This window comes from Odontesthes bonariensis, chromosome 15 (genome assembly GCF_027942865.1).
Source record: "Odontesthes bonariensis isolate fOdoBon6 chromosome 15, fOdoBon6.hap1, whole genome shotgun sequence".
In the NCBI taxonomy this organism is placed as follows: Eukaryota; Metazoa; Chordata; class Actinopteri; order Atheriniformes; family Atherinopsidae; genus Odontesthes; species Odontesthes bonariensis.
The window spans coordinates 12,239,316-12,253,371 of record NC_134520.1 but is presented as its reverse complement, the minus strand read 5'-3'; positions in this window follow the sequence as shown (position 1 = coordinate 12,253,371).

Sequence of the window (14,056 nt, the reverse complement as noted above, 5' to 3'; positions counted from 1 at the left end):
GTTGATCCAGAAATAGGCCAGAGAAAACTTCTCTAAGCTGGTTGGAGGCATTCTTTTGCCAATCAATATTAAAATCTCCTAACACAAGAACTTCTGAGTTAGTGAATCTAGATATCAATTCTGCCAGTTGATCTATGGATTCAGAATCAGCTGACGGAGGTCTATAGACCCCTATTACTACAAAGAAGTTGTTGTTGGAGCCATAATATACCTTGAGTGCAATCAATTCAAAAGACTTAGGTTCACTCAAGGAATAAAGAACTGTGACAGAAAAATGTGACTTCACATAAATAGCCACCCCCCCGCCCCTGCCAGCTCTATCGATTCTAAATAAATTATAGTCTAAAAGATTGACTTCAGAGTCATCAACTTCACTCTTCAACCATGTTTCTGATAATACCAGGATATCAGTGTTTGTTTGGTCGATTAAAATATTTAGGTGATCCATTTTATGTCTTTGCAATATACTTCTGATATTGAGGTGGATCAACCCAATTCCTTTTCTATCCTTAAAAACACATGGATTGCCCAGGCGAGCCACAGCAGAGGCAGAATCCATTGGAACTGTATTTATGACAGGACTGGGGCCAATATTGAGAGGAGTAGGAGATAGGTATTCAAAAGTGGAGTAGGTACCAAACGAAATATTAGAAGGGGGACAAGGATCAGCAGGGCCCGTGCTATTAAAACTGGATAGATTAACTGACTGACTTGGGTCATGCTGAGCTGTTAGTCAGACAGAGTTAAATGCAATATAGTTGATGAAATTAGATGTCAGCATCTTGATCCCTTTTGAGTTAAGATGCAGGCTATCAGATTTGTACAGGTTATGTCTTGTCCAAAACGTATCAAAGTTGCTGATAAAACCATAGCCTGTTGCTATACAGAAGGATTTCAACCATTCATGGAGGCTAAAAAGGCGGCTAAAACGCTCAGGTTTGTTAGATGCGGTGGGAACGGGACCAGAAAAGAGGCAGTGTTTACCCAGGCTCTCAATAGTTACTGCGAGAGATTCAATCTCGTACTGGAGTTTGATTGACTGTCGGGACATTACGTCACTTGTCCCACAATGCAGTACGATGGTATGTGCAGAGGGGTGAAGATCTATCAAAGTTGGTGTGAGTTCAATAAAGTCCGCAACTTTGCCACCAGAGAGGCAGTAGGTTAAGGCACCAGGGAGGTCCACGAATCTTACAATGGAATCCCCTAAAACCAGAATGTCGGGGTTGTTGTCGCAAGAGAGGCTGATAACATCAGGGGCGGAGCTACAGGGGTGGCTACGGGGGCATTTGACCCCCTTCAAATCTGATTGGCTACCCCAAGTGCCCCCCCAGATGATTGACAGTCTTTACGGTAGCAGTTCAGCTGCTGTGATAAAACCTGACGGCGCGCTTCCATTTTAACCACAGCAGCTTTTGCAGTCTTTACGGTAGCAGTTCAGCTGCTGTGGAAACGCACAGACCAATCCCACGTGATACTACGCAGCCAATCAAGTCTGTGCATTACAGGCGGTAAACATTGCGAATCTACAGTGCAGACAGAACAGAGATTGAGTCAAGTCACACATGAAAAGACGATAGATAGCATACTGTTAGAGAAAACAAAGGGAGATATACAGACGACTGACGTGAAGAAAGTTGAGAAACAGGAGTGAGACGGACAAAGGGAGAGGAACGGACGACGGAGCCGGACAAAGGTAGAGAATTAAGTAACAAATGGCGCTCTCCAAAAAAAGAAAAGTGGACAGCAAAAATAGAGCATTCAATCCGGAATGGACAGACTCGTTTCTGTTCATACTTCCCACTGGGAGCATTAAAACAGTGTGTCTCATATGTTCAGAGACTGTGACACTTATAAAAAGGGCCAATGTGAAACACCATTATGAGACGAAACATAAAGGTTTTGAACAAACATACCCACTCAAATCTGAAGTGAGATCACAGAAAATAAGTGGTCTCAGAGCCCAATATGACCAGTCCAGAAAGCGTTCTGTGAAGACCTGTTAGGTGTCACTCCCCTTCAGACCAGTACAAGAGGAGAAGACCTCTACCCAGGGGCGTAGCACCAAATTTGGGGCCCCAGGAACAACCACTACCATGCATATTTGAACCAACATTGACCCTATGTTAGGCTTTTGGGACACTTGTATAGGCTAATAGTTATTATGAAAATAAATACATTTAAGACAAATATGGCTTCTATTTCACAATTATGTGGTAGCCAACAAAATGAGAGATTATTTTTTAATTATTTGACTTCAGCTGCTATCAGGGCCGTAGCCAGGATTTCGGAATAGGCGAGGTCCATGGTGCGCGCTGCGCGCCGAAATTTTTACAATATATATATATTTTTTTTTTTAAATTATATAGTTTTTAATATATAGCAGTGTTGCACATTGAGGCTGGTAGCAAAATAAACCATTATAATGTAACAAGAACCCATAGCTAAAAAGAACCTGATTATTTCCCAATACAAGCCTATACAAATGTTTGGTACAAGCAAAGGCCATTTGGCCAGGCATAGAGTAAGGCTAAGTAACCAATATAAAAAATAGAGTTAAATATAGATGGATAGATGCATATTGTAGGCTATAGCTGTTGCTAAACAACCTATAAAGATTTATGGGCTATGTTGAATTCATTACTAAATTAGATGTGAAAAATTGTCTCCAGCCTACATAAATGTGCATTGCTATAACAAGGTGCTGTCTTCTTTATTCAAGAACCATACATGACATTGATATAACAATCATATCATTCTAAAGAGCTCGAGCTGAGCTTTCCGTCAGTATATAGCAATCGCCGCTGCACTGCAGAGTGGCCGAGGAAATCGTTCGTCAAATTCGTCTAATTTTTCTATTACTGATTACTGGTATGCAGCTACTATGTTGACGATACTTTTCTCACCAACTACGGAGCGCACACACGTGTTATACACACTGTTGGAAAGGGCAGAAACAGACCTTTCAAATGGTACCACGCAGTCACACATTCACGAAAGTGATGTCAACACAAACGTCAATTGAAACGTGTATGCGAAAACCGAGATAAAAAAAATAAATAAATAAAAAAAATCCCTGGAAATTACCGAGGTCCAGACCTCACTTTCCTCATAGCTGGCTATGGCTATGGCTGGTATCACAGTGGTATGCAACGGAATGTGAAGGGGATAATCTGTAGGCTGTAATTTTGACATTTGGGCTCACTTTTCTTGGGAAAGAAATCAGTCAGCAGTTGCTTTCCTTCATTTTGTCTCTCTTGCCTTTCTTTTCTTTTCTGAAAGCCTGATTTTTTTTTTTTTTTTTGGATGACATCTTTCATGTGCCGGCTGCTGCGTTTAATGCCTAATAATGAAGTGAGTGAAATTTATGGCGCATGTACAATCAAAAGTCCGCCAGAGGGCGGACTAAACCAATGCGCACTGATAATGGGGGTGTCTGATATAGATTATAGCCTATTTGCAGGCTGGGATATACATTTCAACAGATGTATTTCCAGAGAACATTGGGTTTTTATAAATTACCAACATATATTGATTTTATTTAAAAAATGATTTTTAAAAAACGAAAGAAGAAGAAAATTTCCCTTAGGGCCCCCCCTGTAGGCTGGACCCTGTGAATCAGTCTGACTTTTCCCCCCTGTTTGACGCCGCTGGGCGTATCCCTTTAAGATATGATGGAGCTCGGTCATTAAGGGCTTTATTTGTGAGGAGAAGAATCTTAAATTCTATTCTGAATTGAACAGGGAGCCAATGAAGAGAAGCTGAAACTGGAGAAATAGGATCTCTGCTGTTAGTTCTCATCAGAACTCTGGCTGCAGCATTTTGGATCAGCTGGAGGCTTTTCAGAGATTATGTGGGACAGCCCAATGATAAAGAATTACAGCAGTCCAATCCTGAAGTAACAAATGCATGGAGCAGATTTTCTATTGGAAAATCCAATAGAGTCTACTATAGAATTAAAGTTCATATTTAGGCTAACATTTCCAACATCTACATGAATATTACAGTCACCCACTACAATGACTTTATCTGTACTCAGCACCAACTGGGATAAAACCTCTGAGAATTCAGACAGAAACTCAGAATAAGGGCCAGCTGGACGATACACAACAACAAACACAAGAGGTTTCTGTGATTTCCACTTTGGGAAAAACTGAGAATCACACATTCAAAAGAGCTCAAACTAATCTTGGCTCTGGGACTGATTAGTAACCCTGATCTGAAGATAGCTGCCACTCCTCCTCCTCGGCCTGTGGTTCCAGGATGGTGAACATTTAAACAGTCAGAGGGAGTTGATTCATTAATGCTAATATGATCCTCCTGCTGCAGCCAGGTTTCTGTAAGACTAAATATATCAATATGATGACCACACATCCACTCATTCACCAACAGAGACTTGGAAAGGGGAGATCTGATATTCAGCAAACCACATTTAATAGTTTGATGTTTTTGTTCAGTTAAAGTTTTTATTTTCTTTATTTTGTTGCACAACAGGATTTGCTCCTCTTGTGTTAATTGTGGGGGGGGGGGGCTTTTTGAACTGACTCCAGTGATTCTGAGGCTCATTAGAAGACTTTTCTGTAATGCTGTAATGTGATCTGAGATGACACTTTGCCTTTGTGTGTGCTTTTGTATGTCTGAACCAGAGGTGGAAAGAGTACTGAAAATTTGTAATCAAGTAAAAGTATCTTTACTTTGCCTAAATTCTACTCAGGGTAAAAGTAAAATTACCCATCTCAAAATTTACTTGAGTAAAAGTACAAAATTACTTCATTTAAAATGTAATTTGAGTAAAAGTTACTTAATTACTTTCAGTTTCTTAATGCAAAAAAGGATGAGTTATGAATCAAATTCAGTACAAGTTATTTTAATCTATTTCGAGGTGTATTAAAGTGCAAATCCACACTTGCAAAAGATGAACTGGGCTCAGGAACATACTTCCTCACAAGGACAGTCACAACTTGTACCATAATTATGGACAACCCTGAACATCCTCTCCATGAGACTGTTATCGGAAAACAGAGTCTCTTCAGTCAAAGGCTTCTTCAGTTTGGATGCAAAACGGACCGCTACAGGAAATCTTTCCTGCCCACAGCCATCAGCATCTATAATAACTCCTTGATTTAATTGAGCTACATCAACATTTAATTTCCCTCTGGGATAAATAAAGTATTTTTGAATTGAATTGAATTGATTAAAGTGCAAAGAATTTTCAGTCCTATTGTCCAATGGACAACACTATGATAAGAATAAAGAAATTTAAATTACAATCAAAGTATTAAAAAAAAACAAAATGCACACAAAATTAAGTGCCCACAGGATACCACAAATCAAACTAAAATGCCAAAGGATCCCACTATTCACAATAAAATGCCACAGGATCCCACATCTCAAAATAAAACAAAATGCTCACAGGATCCCACTATACAAAATACAGTGCCCACAGGATCCCACAAATCTGCCTATAATCTACAATTTTGGACCGGAAAAGCTCTTGTTCAATTTCAGCAGCAGCTGATTTTTGAAGTTTTTTGCTGTAAGTCTTGCTCTCTTTGCTGTGAAGAGCAACCCGGCTGAACTAAAAAGCCTCTCACAGGCAGCTGAGGCTGGAAGGCCTGTGTTGAGTTTCAGAGAAAGCTTCTTAATGTTTGGGAAGGAGTTCAGCAGGTCCATGCTCTCCGACACACAGGCAAGGTACCCCTCCAATTCCCCAGAACCCTCTGACCTGCGGGACTTCATTGTGGAATAACAATAAAAAATGTTTATGTATTACATTACTGTTGATTGGCATTTAACAACATAATACTTTACTGCACTACTACAAAACAATTAGATTTGGCACATACCTTTGACGAAGTGGTCACCGCAGACACGAGCATTTGCAGATTCAGTTCCTCCAGTCTGTAAACGTAGGTTAACTATCCACTTTTTACGGCGTTGTTCTGTGAGTTTTTTCCATTTCTCACCTCTATGGGCGATTACCTTAGGTACTCGATAGTAACCCTTTCCCTTCTCTCGGTTAGAGCGATTGCAACATCCAAAAATGGCACAAAACTGAGGCATTTTGGGCAAAAAAGTGGCAGACAAAACACAGTGTTGTCAATGGGACCCAGCTCCAGTTGCCCACCATTTAGGTTCGCGCGCTTAGAAAACACAGAAGTGACGTCAAGTGAAACCCAGCTATTGACTTTCAGTTCCGGGACAGCTGTTTAAATTTCCGCCCGCATTTAATTTTTCACCATAAATATTTGTTTTACTCAGTAACGTGAGGGGTTTCAAATGTAGCAAAGTAAAAGTACTTGGGTCAAAATGTACTCGAGTAAAAGTAAAAATTGCACTCTTCAAAAACTACTCAGAAAATGACATAAAAAGTACTCAATTACAGTAACGCGAGTAAATGTAATTGGTTACTTTCCACCCCTGGTCTGAACACTATAGTGTGTCAGCTTTCGCTGGTGTGCCTGAAGATGTGCTGGGGCCTACTTCACTGTGGCTGCACGGCTGCACGGCGTGCTGATCAGAGCATGGGAACGGAGCGGAGCTGCAAAATATAGTTGGAGCATGGAGCCAGTTTTGATGAAATGCGCTCCAGTTCCGCTCCGATACTGCTCACACCACGAGTCTAGGGCATGCAGAAATTCATCCATAATTGAGCTGTGCCCATCACAGGACTATGGTGGGAAAGCGCCCACAATGGCCTTAACCATGGCCTGAACAGGCTAACGTTATGCCTGTTTGGTTCCTTAGCTAGCTAAGTTTAGCTCGCCAACGCTGAGAGTCGTAGCAGTAATTAAAAGATATTAAGAAAGATACTTGGTTGATAAAGTATGTTTTCTTGTTATTTAAGAAAAAGGCTAAAAAAGACGTGAGCATTTTCCAGTGAATAAAATGAAAAGAGTGATCTGAGCTGCTGCGGCTGGTTGACTGTTAGCTTTTCCGGCTAACACCTTGTCAAGCACCGCACCGCTGTCCCTCACAAGATAGACATTTGAGTTTGCACTGACTGGGGTGGACTTACATGGATGTATTATTTCTTTTTTTGTGGCACACTGCCACCCTGGACTTCGCGGCCCGAACATACTTAAGGTAGCGGGGGAAATGCCGCGTCAGAGCCACAGAGATGTCTATCTCCTGAGGGAGGTCGGTGTGGTGCTCCAGACAGCTAGCTCCAATCACCTATATAACCAATAGCAACGAGAACTATTTATAGTGCTCTCACCCTCTCTCGTTCACAGTGACGGTACCGCGGTCAACACCGCTCTATCGACACACAGCAGGGAAAAGGGAGGTGAGTAAGGTGCACAGGTGTTATCACAACGTCATTACAAGTGCATTAAAAAGGTCTATAGGCCCATTTTGGGGGTAAAATCTCTCCCATGAGTCCTTGTTGCATTCCCGCTATGCTGATTGGTTCTGGGTTGGTCACGTGTTTCGTGGACGCCATGTTTGTCTAACAGTGCCGAGAGGTAGACACTACTTTAAACAATCAATTTTATGCAACTCAGTATTCTTTAAATATACAACGATTGTAGGGGATAAATAACAGACGTCGGTTACAAAATTACAATTCTTCATTTTTCTTTGGTGATAAACAGGTAAAATACCGGCATTAAAATCACTCTCACACACACACACACACACACATACACACACACACACGCCGGACACTGGTTGGACACTCCAGTCCACCCTAGTGGAGCGGTTTCGACAAACAGGACCAAATGATGCTGAGGTACACAATTAACAAACAAAGCACTGCAAACGAATAATAAGAAAGCAAAATAAATCACAGCAAAACAATGAGGACGGCAAACAAAACACACAAAAGTAAAATATCCAGCACACCAGGTTCAACAGAGGGAATACACCGTTAACTGGCGGGTTACAAGTTCACTAAAAGCACATACAGCCAGCGCACACAGAGAAGGGCAGACGTTGACCAAACTCTCTCTCTCTCTTTCGGATTTTATATTGGCGGTTGGCAAACAACTTTTAGTAGCATTACCGCCACCTACTGATATGGAGTGTGGATCACATGACATTTATCTATATCCCTATATTTATATATACCCGTTCAATATATATTTATTTATTTATATATATATATATATTCACACACACTCTTTTTGCAATAAATCTACTATATATAATTTCATTTTCATCCTACTAAGCTTTCTAATTAAATTATTTCTCTGAACCTGATAATTCCTACAATATATCATAACATGTTCTATTGTCTCATCTTCCCCTCACTCACATTTCCCTGATTGATGTTTTCCTATCATATATAAGTTTTTATTTAATCCATTATGTCCAATTCTAAGTCTTGTTATAATGATCTCCTCTCTCCTACTTCTTTCTGTTCTTCTCATTTTCCCTATTTTCCTTTGTATTTTAAACAACCAACGTCCTTTTCTTTCTTCCTCCCATAACTTTTGCCATCTCTCTTCCATTTTTTGTTTTATAATACCCTTTACCTCTTTTACACTCATTCTTACATTAATATCAATCATTACTCGTTTTACACTCTGTTTTGCCATTCTATCTGCCATTTCATTTCCCTCAACTCCATAATGCGCTGGTACCCATATAAAATGAACTATAAGCCCCATCATATTAATTCTATATAGTGTTTGTTCTATTTCTATTAATACATCTGGTCTACTTTCTGACTTACTATTTTGAATACTAACTAATGAAGAACTTGAATCTGAACATATAATTGACTTTAATGGTTTAACCTCTTCTATCCATTGAACTGCTAAAATTACCGCAATCATTTCTCCAGTATATACTGATACTCCATCACTTACCCTTTTCCCCACTTTAATTTTAAATTGCGGTACAATCATACCTATCCCTATCCTATCATCTAAAGTTTTTGATGCATCAGTATATATATGTACATAATTATAATATTGATTTATATGTTCCTGTACAATATATTTATTCAAACTAAAATTATTTCTATTCTTCTTTTCTAATAATGATAAATCTACTTTTGCTTCAGGTATTATCCATGGTGGAACTGTATGTAATGGAATCGTTTGACTTATATCTATTTTATCTAAATATTTTTCCCTACTTTTAGCATTTACTATTGTTCCATAACTTTTAATTTGTCCTTTTTCCCACCCTGTTTCTAACACTTTTACTGTTGGATTATCTTTTTTCTGACCTTGTAATTTTGACCAGTAGTTTAAGGATAATTGTTCCCTTCTCATTTTTAGGCATTTCACCCATCTCCACCTGTATTGCTGCTATAGGAGATGTTTTAAAGGCACCTGTACATATTCTTAAAGCCTGATATTGTATAGTATTTAACTTTTTTAGATTTGTATCTGCAGCTGAATTATACACTATACTCCCATAATCCAATACTGACCTAATTAAACCTGTATAAATAGCTTTCAATGACCTTCTATCAGCCCCCCACTCAGTACCAACTAAACATCTCATTATATTCAACACCTTCCTACATTTATATATTATTTTATTAATGTGTACACCCCAAGTCATTCTTTCATCCAACCATAACCCGAGAAATTTAAATTGCTTAACTCTTTCCAATTCCTGACCATATATTTTCAACTTAATTTCTCCATCCACTCTTTTCCTTGTAAAAAACATTATTTTAGGTTTTTTCCACAGAAAACCTAAATCCCCATTTATATGACCACTTTTCCACCATTGAAATTGCTTCCTGTAGCTTCTTTACAATAAATTTTAAATTCCTTCCTCTTTTCCACATTGCTCCATCATCAGCAAACAGTGAACAACCCATTCCTCCTTCTGATTCCTTAAACATATCATTTACTATCACAGAAAATAATACTGGACTTACTATGCTTCCTTGTGGTGTCCCATTTTCTATATTACAATTTTCAGAATATTCCTTCCCTATTCTCACTTGTATTTTTCTTTCTTCTAAAAATGTTTTAATCCATTTAAACATGTTACCACTTATACCCATTCTTCTAATTTTAACTAATAACCCTTCCCTCCACATCATATCATACGCTCTTTCAATATCAAAAAATACTGCTACTACACTCTCTTTATTTACTTGAGCCTTCCTAATTTCATGCTCTAAACCTATTATTGGATCCATTGTACTCCTCCCTTTTCTAAATCCACTTTGAACCTCTGTTATAAGTCCTTTACTTTCTATATAATATATCAATCTTTCATTTATCATTCTCTCCATTATTTTACATATATTGGATGTTAACGCTATGGGTCTATAATTTTCTGGTATTGATTCATCTTTCCCTGGCTTTCTAATTGGTATAACCACAGCTTCTTTCCAACTTTTTGGTATTTCTCCCTCCTCCCAAATTCGATTATACAATTCCAATAAAATGTTTTTAGAAAATTCACTTAAATTACTTACCATTACATAACAAATCTGATCTTTCCCTGGTGCTGTTAATTTACATTTTTAAGTGCCCTATTTAATTCCATTATTGTAAATGCCATATTCAATACATCATCCGATTCTACCATTTTTTCCAATAGCTCCTTATTTTCCAGAATTGTTTTTTCTCTCCCTTTTTTCCTGTCTACACTGATATTTTCAGAACTATGAATTTTAACAAACACTTTTGCTAACATCTCTGCCTTATCTTTATCTGTCACTGCTGCTATTTCTCCATTATTTAATACTGGATATCCAGTCACTCTTTTAATTCCTTTCATTCTTTTAATCATTGTCCATACCTTAGATATTTCTGTCTCCCTCCCTATTGAGTTACAAAAACTCCTCCAATAATCTCTTTTTACATTTTTAATAGTTCTTCTTACCATCGCCTGTAATTTTTTGTATTCATTCAAATTCTGAGGGTTATGATTTTTCTTTAATACTTTAAACGCTTTATTTCGTTTCTTAATAGCTGCAGTACATTCCATTGTCCACCATGGTACCAACTTCCTTTCCTTTTTCCCTCCTTTTATCCTTATAGTTTGATGAGCCGCTTCTACTATAGCATTACATATATTAAAATTCAAATCCTCAATACTACTATTTACATCCACTTTTCGTATTTTTAATTCAGTATTATTCCTAAAAATTTTCCAATTTGCAGATCTAAAACACCATTTTTTCATCTAATTTATACAATATTTCTCTATATGCATTTTAACTTCTATCATAATAGGGTAATGATCACTTCCTATAGTTGTTTCATTAAGTACTTTCCATAAACTTTTACCTGCTAAAGAATTTGACACTATTGTCAAATCAATGGCTGACTCTGTATTATTTCTAAAATTAATTCTTGTTCCACTTCCATCATTTAATACTACCACATTTTTAACATCCATTATTTCTTCAATTACTTCCCCATTATAATCATTATAACTACCCCATAATGAGTTATGCCCATTAAAGTCCCCACACCAAATCACTTTACCCTCTAAATACTTCCCAAATTCCTCCATTACCTCTAAAGATAGTTTTTTACATGGGTTATAAAAATTTATTATTTTAATGTTCCCATTTATTGTCCAAATTTCAATAATAACATATTCTAATTCGTTTCCTTTAGCTACTACTCTAAATTGAACTCCATTTTTTATAAATATTATACAGCCTCCTCCTGACCCTCCCTCTCTATCTCTTCTAACACTTTCATATCCTTTAATAACAAAATCTAAACTTGGTTTAAGCCAAGTTTCCTGAATACATATAATATCCAACTCTTTTTTAAATTCTTTAATAAATCCCTTAAACTCCTGTCCATTAGCAATTAAACTCCTGGCATTCCACTGCAGGATGAACATTATATTCTGTCTTCCTGTCCTCCTGTCTTCCCTTCTCCCCCCAACTTTTTATTTATGTGCTCCCAAGATATGTCCTTTATCCCAAAGAATTTCTCTGCTCCTTTCACTATTATTTTGATTTTTTCTGTTTTATATTTTACTTGCTCTGTACAGTTAATTACATATGCAATGAACAACATAATCTTCTCAGCTGTCAACCCTGTATCTGTTCTTATCTGTCTTTGTTCTGCTGTTGTATTCCTCTCAGCTGTCATCACTGTATCTGTTCTCATCTGTCTTTGTTCTGATGTTGTATTTATAATAGTTTCCCCTGACACCTCTCTTGGCTTCTTCATTCTCTTTGCAGCTTCTGCATAGCTTATATTTTGAGTGACTTTAACTTGTTCTATTTCCACTGCTTTTCTTCTAACTTCGCATCCTCCATAAGTCACCCTGTGTTGCCCTCCACAGTTACAGCAAATATCCTTTTCATTTTTACACTCTTCATATCCATGCTCCCCTCCACACTTTGGACATCTTTGTTTCCCCTTACATGCTGCTGCTACATGTCCATATCTCTGACATTTATAACATCTTAGCGGAGGAGAACTGTATGGCCTAACAGGAAAGACCATACATCCAACTCTTATCTTTTCTGGAAGAACTTCTCCTTGAAATTCTAACATCACTGACAGGCTTTCCACTCTCTTTCCTTCCACTGTTCTCATTAATCTTTTAATGTTGCTTATCTCATTTCCACTAATACTACGTTTGAACTTTTCTAGATCTTCATCCACCGGTATTCCATAAATTACTCCTCTAGCTATTTTAGCTTCTCCCATTATCTTTATCTCATTCACCATTTTTTTGCAAATGTTCTGACTATTCATCACTTTGTTTTTCTGCTCTTCACTCCCCACTATAATCAACAGATTTCCATCTCTTAGAATCTTAGCCAGAATCAACTCACCAAACTTCTTTTTTAGTTCCCTCGATAAATTTATTGGACTTAGTTGAATACCCTCATCTTCTTTCCTAAATTTTATAATTATTTTGGTTTCCTCCCTGACAACCTTCTTACACACTATATTATTTTCGTCTGAGCTATTTCCTTCGAGACTTCGCTTACTACTTTGCGTTCCCCTCATATTATCTTCCTTTGTCCTTCTCTCTTTTCCTGACCTACCACTACCACATACATGACTCCAATCTCCATTATCCATTTCATCATCTCCCTCGTCTTCACCCTGAGACGCCATACAATCCAGTCACAAATCAGTTTATGCCAACCGCCACGTCACTCCAAACCTCCAACTCCTCCGAACTACGAATTCAAATCCCCACCACGTCACGTCCGTCGACCAGCTAGCTCAGGACAGACGACAGTCGTCGCCCACCTGTCACCTGAACAAAGGTTCCCCCATATATTGGTGTGAACCCAATTACATCACGGTGCCACCCAGTGGACAATAATGGTATGATATGGACCAAAGGAAAACTGGCTCTTACAGGCTTTAAAGGGGAACTCCGGGGCATTTGAAGCGCATTTCCATTGCTAGAGGTTGTCAAATACTGACGGTAGGACACAGACCGGTGCAAATCGGCGCTCTCTGTGAAGCGATCGCGCTGTTTGCGCAGTTTCTAACCAAACCAAATAGTGGTGGCTAAGGGGCAAGAGCTAACCCTTCGACGATAATCCCATATACAAAACAATTATCTTCTCTAGAAAAACTACGTTCAAGTATTTAAAACATTACAACAATATTACTGGGCATGTATTGTTGTAATGTTTTAAATACTTGAATGCAGTTTTTCCAGAGAAGATAATTGTTTTGTATATGGGATTATCGTCGAAGGGTTAGCTCTTGCCCCTTAGCCACCACTATTTGGTTAGCATGACAAACTGCGCAAACAGCTTGATCGCTTCACAGAGAGCGCCGATTTGCACCGGTCTGTGTCCTACCGTCAGTATTTGACAACCTCTGGCAATGGAAATGCGCTTCAAATGCCCCGGAGTTCCCCTTTAAGGTCACATGTCCCCCAATGACTTGTAAATCTTTATTTCTGTGTAATGATAATAATGTACACACACACTTCAGAAAAACTATATACATCCTATACAAGGAACTGTACATGCAAGCACACAATATATAGCAGCAAAACTGTTAAGAACTTATTTTGCTGCTCTTTCCATCACGTGATGTGATCTGCAGGCAGATCCGCAGGTGATGGAGGACTTGTCATCAACAATGAGGGCCTGTTCTCCGGATCACAGAGGGGTCATCCTCATGGAGCA